Raw genomic sequence first — 7,855 nt, forward strand, 5'->3', positions numbered from 1 at the left:
GTCCGGTCACCCTAGCGCACTCTCCCTGTCTTTTGGGATAAAGATGGTCCCTAAAGCCTCTGCCTTTGGGCTTCTCTCTCAGGACCAAAACCTGGGTGCTCCTGCGAATGTTTAGCTGGAGTCAGAGGACGGCAATCTTCAATCCCTGAGGGCTTCCTGGAGGAAGAGGCACCCAGGAACACAGCCGGGGGCGGTGGGTGTCTGCTCCTAGCCATGCCCAGAAAATCACCTGGGGAGTTTGCATTCCAGATCCGGGCCCCACCCTCAGGGATTAGCCCGCCTGGACCGAGGCTCCCCACCTCCATCTGACAGCCGCCTCCAGGCAACCCTGAAGCGGCAGGCCTGGAACTTAGAGCTGCTCTGGCCCAAGGACCCCTGCAGAGGATCAGGCCGGGGGCCCCCCCTAACCTGGCATCCAGGTCCGGGCAGGCTGCTGGCACTATCGGGGGCTGAGTGGGGAGGGAGCGCTGCCTCTTCCCCCGCCCCTCGGCCGGCTCACACAGTCGAGGAGGTGGCGCGCCGAGGCCATTCCCACAGGTGAGTCCAGGCGCTGGCAGCAGGCCCGCATCTCCTGGCGCTCAGGCCGGGCGGGGGTTAGCGCCGGCGCGCAGCACAGCCCACGTCCGCACACTCCCCACGTCTGTCCAACCTCGTTCGCCTTTCCCCATGGATCTGCTAATGCAGCAAGATTAATCAGGCCTAACTCGTTCATTTGCACGGCCCTCCCTCCCCACCTGCGCCGGCTGGAGGCTGGAAGGCACTCGTCTCAGGAACCCAGTCATCCCCGAAGCTGCAGCAGCTTCTTACTCAGACCGCCAGGCCCCTCCCGCGCTGCTCCTGGAAGGGCTGTTTCCCAGGAAAGGAAAACCCCCAATTCACAAGCAAATGAGACCGGCCTGTGGGGAGCGGGGGGGGGGGGGGGGGGGGGGGGGGGGGGGAGGTGGGGGGAGACAGCTCCCAGCCCCAAGCCTTTGTGGCAGGAATGGTGCCCTCAGAGGTGATCCTGGGGGTGGGGGGCCGGGAGGGAGGAGGAAGGACAGGGACGAGGTCGTCGATGCTCCCCCACGCCCTTCTTTCTCTCTTTCCGCCCCTTTCTTTCTCCCCCCCCCCACCTCCGGCCCAGGACGAAGGGGAAGGGCCTCTGCGGCCCAGCCTCTCCCTCCACCCGGTCCCAAGGACATCTCCATGGTAACCAGTGATTGGCAGAAACCGGGATTGGAATTAACGGTGGGAGCTTAGGCTGGGTCAGGAAGGCAGGCAGCAGGGCGCCGGGTAGGGACCCAGAGCGGGACCCAAGGGCACTTCAGCAGCCCAAGTGAGCCCAGGGGCAATGGTGCCCAGGAGGCAGGGGTCCTGCCTGTACCCACCCAGCCCCAGGGGCCACTCTCCTCCTGCCTTCCCGTCAGGCCTCACCCACGGGCCAGGGACTGTCCCTCCCTTCGCCTCCTCTGTGGTCCCGGCTCTCAGCACCACAGACAGCGCCACCCCGGCTCCAGCCTCACTCCTGGGGCTCCTGGGTGAAGGCCCATCCCGAGGCTCTGTTTGTGCCCGTCTCTTTTAGGAAAAGTTTTGAAAGCCGACAAAGGCAGGAGGAATGTGAGAATCGGGGCCACTTCTCCAAAGGGGCCACGCCCTCATCTGCCCCGAGTTGCAAATGCCTCAAACCAGGCCTCTGACGGGTGCCCTTGCTGACCAGCTGGAGGCCACTCAGATGCTGGGACGAGGGGTGGGAGAGAAGGGACAGGGCAGCTGAGAGCCCTTACAGCTAGAAAAGACCAAGCGTCTTCCTCTGGGGGGCGGACTGGACATCCGCACGGAGGAAGCAAAGCCCTGGCCCGGCCTGAGACACGGGCAGTTCCTCCTGCAGGTTCTGGACTTAAGCCGTGACCCTGAGCTGCGCTGGCCAAGATCAAGGCCTGCCGCCCCGGCAGATCGCCTGCTGATGTCGGGACCCTGGCGGAGGATGTGCTGACAGGTGCCTTTCTGCCAGGGCTCCTGGGCCTCCTCCCCCGAAACCACTCTGACCGGGGCTGGGCCCGGCTCCCCAACCTTCAGGAGCAGCCCCGCCACGGCCGGGCTTCCCGCGAGCTGGACTCTGTCGTCCGACACCTTCCAGTGTCTTTTCAGGCATTGATCCAACTTTGGCCAGGCTCCAGTTTCACACCCCACGCGCCTCTGCCCCACCCGTGCCCGCCTCTCTGCTCAGTAGTTCATTATCTACAAACACACTCCGGAGGGGCCCCGATGCCCTGCAGGGTGAGGACGCGGCTGGTGAGAACTGAGTTCAGGGCCGCGTGCTGCTCCCCAGGCCTCCGTTGGCCCGGGGAGCTCGGCGGGTGGTCAGGCTGCCCCTCCCAGCCAGCACCTCTCTGAGCTCCGTTTCCAGGGCCGTGAAGTGGGAGCAGGAAGTCCTCGCTCGTGGGGCCGCCGTGTGGCTGGAGGAGTCCGGCCGGCCTGCACGTGGTGCCTGGCCCTGTGTCTGGCAGATGCTGAATCGTTGCTGCTGCTAAAATCTCTCCTAAACAGGAGCTGCCTGGCAATGGCTCAGTTCTCTCAAGGGAAGGTCCCGTGCCGACAGCCAAGAGCTGGCAGCCAGCTCGCAACTCAAGTGGTTGGCGTCGGCGAGGGGTCCCTGGGCCAGGCTGGGGGTGGTGCTGACGCAGGGCCTGCTCCTCTGTTACTTGCGGGCCCTGCCACCTGCCCCTGGGGCTGCAGAGCATCTGGGGCCCTGTGCCTGAGTCAGGGGCTGAGGACCCCAGCCCAGGGCTCTGACCCCCACGGCCCCGCCCAGGACCCGATCAGCAATTCTTTGGATCCTGCTGGCGCTCTGGCAGCCCCTCTGCCCTCCGGGCAGATATTAGGAGAGAGAGTGAATCCGGAACTTTGTGAAGAATTACAGTCCGACCCACCGAAGAAGCCACAGAAAAGCCCTTTGTCCGAGCCTCTGGGCGCGGAGCTGAGTCCCGGAGGAGCGAGATGGCTTCTGCCTGGGACGGCTGGGGTCGTGGCTCTCCTGGGGGAGCTGGGGTGGCCAGCGGGTGGGGGCAGGCTGAATGGCTCTGCGGGGGGGAGTCCGGGGGGGGGGGGGCCCTGGAGGCCCTCCGTGGGGAGAGCTTTGTCCTCCCGGCCAGTCCTCCTCCTTCTCGCCCCCCTCCTCAGACCCCCAGCTGGGGCCCCCGCAGTTCCAGACAAGCTCTGCCTGGGGTGGGGCGTGACCCCGAGGCAGGTGCCCGGGGCCAGAGCGAGCGCCTGCTCAGGGCTCGGTGCACGGAGGCCCGGCCTCCAAGCGCTGCTTCCGCCGGAATCCCCACCACCTCCAGTGCGACCCGCACCCGCGTCCTGGGTCACCCCTGGCTCCCGCCCTCTGCGAGCTCCGGGCCTCCCCTGGCATCGCTGGCTGGGGGTGTCCACCCTCCACCAGGTCTGAACCCCTCGAGGCAGGCAGGACACCCTGGAGGAGGGGCCTCGGGCACGACCTTCCCAGACCAGGCTCGGCCGCTGCCCGGCTTCTCCACACACGGGGCACCCCCACTTGGGGTGGAAACTTGCCCCACCTGCCCCGAGGGAGCCAAGATCAAGCCTCTGGCCGGCCCCTTGGGTGGACCAGCCGGCCATGCAAGGAGGGCTGTCCCCCACAGACCCTCACTTTCCAGAAGGCCTGTGTGAGCCAGGACCCCCTGACCCAGGCTCTGACTGCCGGACCTCAGGAAGCCCCCCCAGCCTCCCCACCTCTAAAACAGGGTGCTAACCTCACCCCCCAGGCTACGGTGGACGCAGGCGGAGCGGTCAGCATGTCTGCCCAGGACAGTGGCCCTGTGCTCAGGGTTAGGGATCAGGTCCCCCGCCCCACCGAGGCCACCAACACTTTGTCACAATCTCGAGCTCCTTGAGGCCACTCAGGCTGGGCGGACTCTCCTGCTGGAGCTTCTGGGCCAGTTTCCTGGGGGCCCGAGGTCCAGCCAACACAGGATGGCAAAGGCCACGTGTGGGTCCCTCCCCACCACCCCCGCCCTCACCAGTGACAAACACACTAGGCAGCAGAGACTGGGCGGAGGGTCCCTAGAAGCCTGCACGGCTCCTGAGGGTGGGGTCTCTCTGGGGCCTGAGCTGAAGAAGGCCTGCAACCCCACCCCAAGCCGAGGGACGCCACCCAGAGGCCAATGGTGGTCCTGGCGGCTGCAGGCCACTTCCTGGGAAGTGGGGGCTAGGAGCTGAGTGCGAGCCTCGTGCCCTCTTCCCAGACCGCCTTCTGTGGCCCTGGGCCTGGCCTGCTCTGCCCGCTTCCACCCCCGTCCCTGTTCCCAGCTGTCCTGCCCAGGAGGGGGCGCTGCGGAGAAGGCAGATGCCAGCATCGCAGCCTGCCCTTACCTGGGGCACCTGCAGCGGGCTCTCCAGTCCCCGGGCCCAGCGGCTGACTCGAGAGCATAGAGGCTCCCTTTACCGGTAGCTAGATTCTCAAATTGGCACTTTGCCCGGGGAAGCAGACGGAGGCCCGACCTCAGGCGTCCTTGTGGCCTCCAGCTGGCTCCCGGCACCTGGGACTCCTGAGGCTTCTCACGCACCACGGCCCGCAGCCCGGGAGCCAGCAGCAAACCAGTGCGCTGCTCAGTATCCCCCACGTGGAGGGTGCTCTCCCTGGCCTCAGCAGCCCCGAGCGGTTCAGAGGGCCCGAAGCCAGGTCCCGGAGGCCCGCTGGGTCCCGGGCCAGCCCCCCAGGCCAGCCCCTCCTGCTCAGTCCAGGTTCCTGGATGCAGGGGCGTCCAGTTTGGCCCCTGGGCGCTCAGCCTCAGAAGGGGACCCCGGACATTCAGCCTCGGCTCCAGGAGCCGGGCAGGTGCCCATGGAAGGAGGAGAGGAGCTAATGGATTAGCCCTTAGTGGTCCTGTGTTCGTTCCGACCCGGCACAGGGGCCTCGGTCCTGCCGGCGTGGGGGGCGGGGTGGGGGGGGGCTACTCCTTTGGTCTCTGAGCTCATGATTTTCGGGAAGCGGACTGAGAGGGGAGAGAGGGGCCCATCTGCAGGGTGGGTGCTTTTCTGTTTCCAGCATGTTCTAAGGTTTGTCCTACCAGCTGGTCGGTCACTGCCTCTGGGCAGCATTACTATTCTGTCACTCGTGCGATGACAAAGGTGTCACCCAGCGAAGGAGAGGGCCTCCCCCTACTCCCAGCGTCACAGCTCCTCACACCCCCACCCCCCACGTCCTCTCTGGGGTGAGGGGGGATCCACAAACCCAGCTCTGCTTCCCGTTGACAGAGACGCGGCTGCAAGTAGCCTGGAGCAGGAGCCAGCACCACAGAGCTACCTGGGCAGGGCCGCGGGCCCATGAATATTCACAGCAGCCGCCCAATTATCCAGGATTAAGCCGGCCACGCTTTTCCTGGGGCTCCAGTCCCTCGACTTTCTGCTGCTCTCCCATCTTTCTTTTCCTTCCTGCCCGGCAGGAGGTGGCGGGTGGGGCTGCCTCGACCTCCCCCCGCCTGGCCGGGCAGTGGCTGTTGGGGCCGCCCTGGCACAAGCACCTGGCCCAGCTCCTCTCTCTCCAAAACGCTGGCCACGTTCCCCCGTCCCTGGCCAGCTCTCAGGGAGGCCCTGGCCCTCGTCCCAGTCCCGGAGCAGATAATCACCCCAGCGTCCGTCTGCAGAGTTTAAGTATGTCCTCCTGGTGTTGAAAACACAGATTTGGCTGCGGCGAGTGATGGGGGAACCGCTTTGTCCCCTCCCCAGCTTAGCTCCACCAGGACCGCTGTCTCCTCCATGGAGGGGCTGGGCCTCATCAGCAAACTCCAGCGCCCAGCTCGGCGTGGGCCCCACGTGCCTGGAGCCTCGCCGCTGGGGAGCATAGCCCCCACCCCAGCAGCTCTGTGTTGGCCCTTCCCGAGGCCAGGCCCACAGGCTCCCTCAAGGGGCGGGGGCCAGGGGGACGGGCCTGGACGCGCCCCCCACCTTTGTGGAGGTGCTGCTGAGCCCTTGCAGGTGAGGGAGCTGCCGTCGTGAGCGCTGGATCTCACTCTGAGCAGCGGCTCCCATCTTTGTAAAAGCACCAGGAGTTCCCTGGTGGCCTTGCGGTAAAGGATCCAGTGTTAGTCACTGCTTTGGCTCAGGTCGTGGCTATGGCTCGGGTTCAATACTTGGCCCAGGAGTGCCCACATGCTGTGGGAAGAGGGAAAATGCAAAGCTGCATCACGGGCACCAGAGCTGAGCTGAGCAGACCCGGCCTCCAGGCTGGGCCGCAGGACGCTCAGGGCCGGCTGCCCTCTGCCCGCCAGGAGCCAGGTGGGGCCAGTGGCTGCAGTTCGACAGGGCCCCACAGGAACCTGGAACAGCAAGCCTGTCGCCCAGCTCTTGGAGGAGCTTAAATCAGCTTCAACCAGCAGCATCTGGAGGGTGGAGGGACGGGGCACCTGGGTCTGCCAGGTTCCTCTCCCTTGGCTCCACGTGTACAGTGAGAGGTTCTAAAATGTTCCAGCTGGGGCCCTCCCTGCTCGCCCGCCCCCCACGTGCCTGGCTCCTTCCTGTCACTCAGATCCTAGATGAAGAAGGCAGAGGCCACCCACAGGCCCAGGGCTCAGGGAGAGTGGGGACCAGGCCGCCCCCTCCCCCTGCCCCCGCTTCGGCCAGTCCTTGTAGCTCCCCGTGCGGGCAGCACTGCAGGCGCACAGCGGGCCACTGCGTGGGACCACGGCGGGCAGCGCTCCAGGTTCTAGAAAAACTTAGCCCAAGTACTGGGCAAGTCTGGATGGTTAGAGCAGAAGGCTTGTAAGATCCGGGTCCCAAGGGAGGGTCCTCTGGGGTCAGGGGTCACGATGTTGGCAGGCTGCACACCCGAGGGAGGTGGGGAGGCGGGGCCGGGCTGCGCCGCTGGGTCTAACCTCCGCCTTTGGGTGCCGCCCGCCGGTGCTACTCCTTACGACCCCGCACCTCGCTGCCTTCCCGCTGATGAGCTGCAACGCCCCCTCTGCCCGCAGCTGTTTCCTGTGTCCTCGGGGGACACTGCCGGGAGGCTGAGCCCAGCAGTTAGAGCGGGCGGGTGGGAGGGGGGGCTTATCTCAGCTGCAGAGGCTGCAGCGCCCCGCTCACCAACGAGGCTGGCACTGCGGCTCCAGCTCCGTGGGAGAGTGTTGACTCAGACACCAGAGATTTTAATGGGATTTCTCTGCCAGGCCGGATGGGGCCCCGGGAAGGTGGTGAGGGTGGGGTGGGGGATGTGGCCCCAGGGCAGGCCACGCACCCCACTTCCCTGCCCCCCAGAGCCAGGGCCCACGCGCAACAAGGGCATGAGGGCCCAGCAGCCCCGGCCCCCGACACATCCATAGGCTGAGCGGGGCGCACCCTGACCAGGGCCCAGGCACCCCAGCCGCCCGCCCGCCCCATCCACTCCCTTCCTCTGGGGCCCCTGCCTCAGGCCTGGATCAGAATGTGGGGGGGCATGGGAGGCCACTGTGCCCGGAGCTCCTGGCCTCACCCACAGACCACTCGGCCAGGGGTGGTGCTGAGGGAGAGGTGCTGGTGCCACGGCCGAGACCACTGTCCCAGGGCCCGGGTTCACGTCCGGCCCCCGACTCCCTTTCCTTGGCAGCCGAGACTAAGCCCAAGAAGCCGCGTACGCCCTGCAGCCGGAGCCACGGGGGGGCCCAGCTGTTCCCCAGCATCCCCCACATGCTGCACCAAAGCAGGCCCGGTGCAGGGAGCCCTGAGCCAGGGTGGCACGGGCGGTTGGTGGGGGCCTCTCTGGACACGACCTGTGGTCAAGTGCATTCGTGGCTCCTGGTTAAAGGAAGTCGATCCACCCAGCGCTCCCACGCTGCTGACACACCGGCGGCCCCCTGGCTGGTGGCACATGCTGCCCATGGGGGTG

Source organism: Sus scrofa, chromosome 17, assembly GCF_054392235.1.
Source record: "Sus scrofa isolate SSC_HxYL_T2T_F1_AM1 chromosome 17, Sscrofa_HxYL_maternal_Yorkshire_Landrace_v2.0, whole genome shotgun sequence".
Classification (NCBI taxonomy): Eukaryota; Metazoa; Chordata; class Mammalia; order Artiodactyla; family Suidae; genus Sus; species Sus scrofa.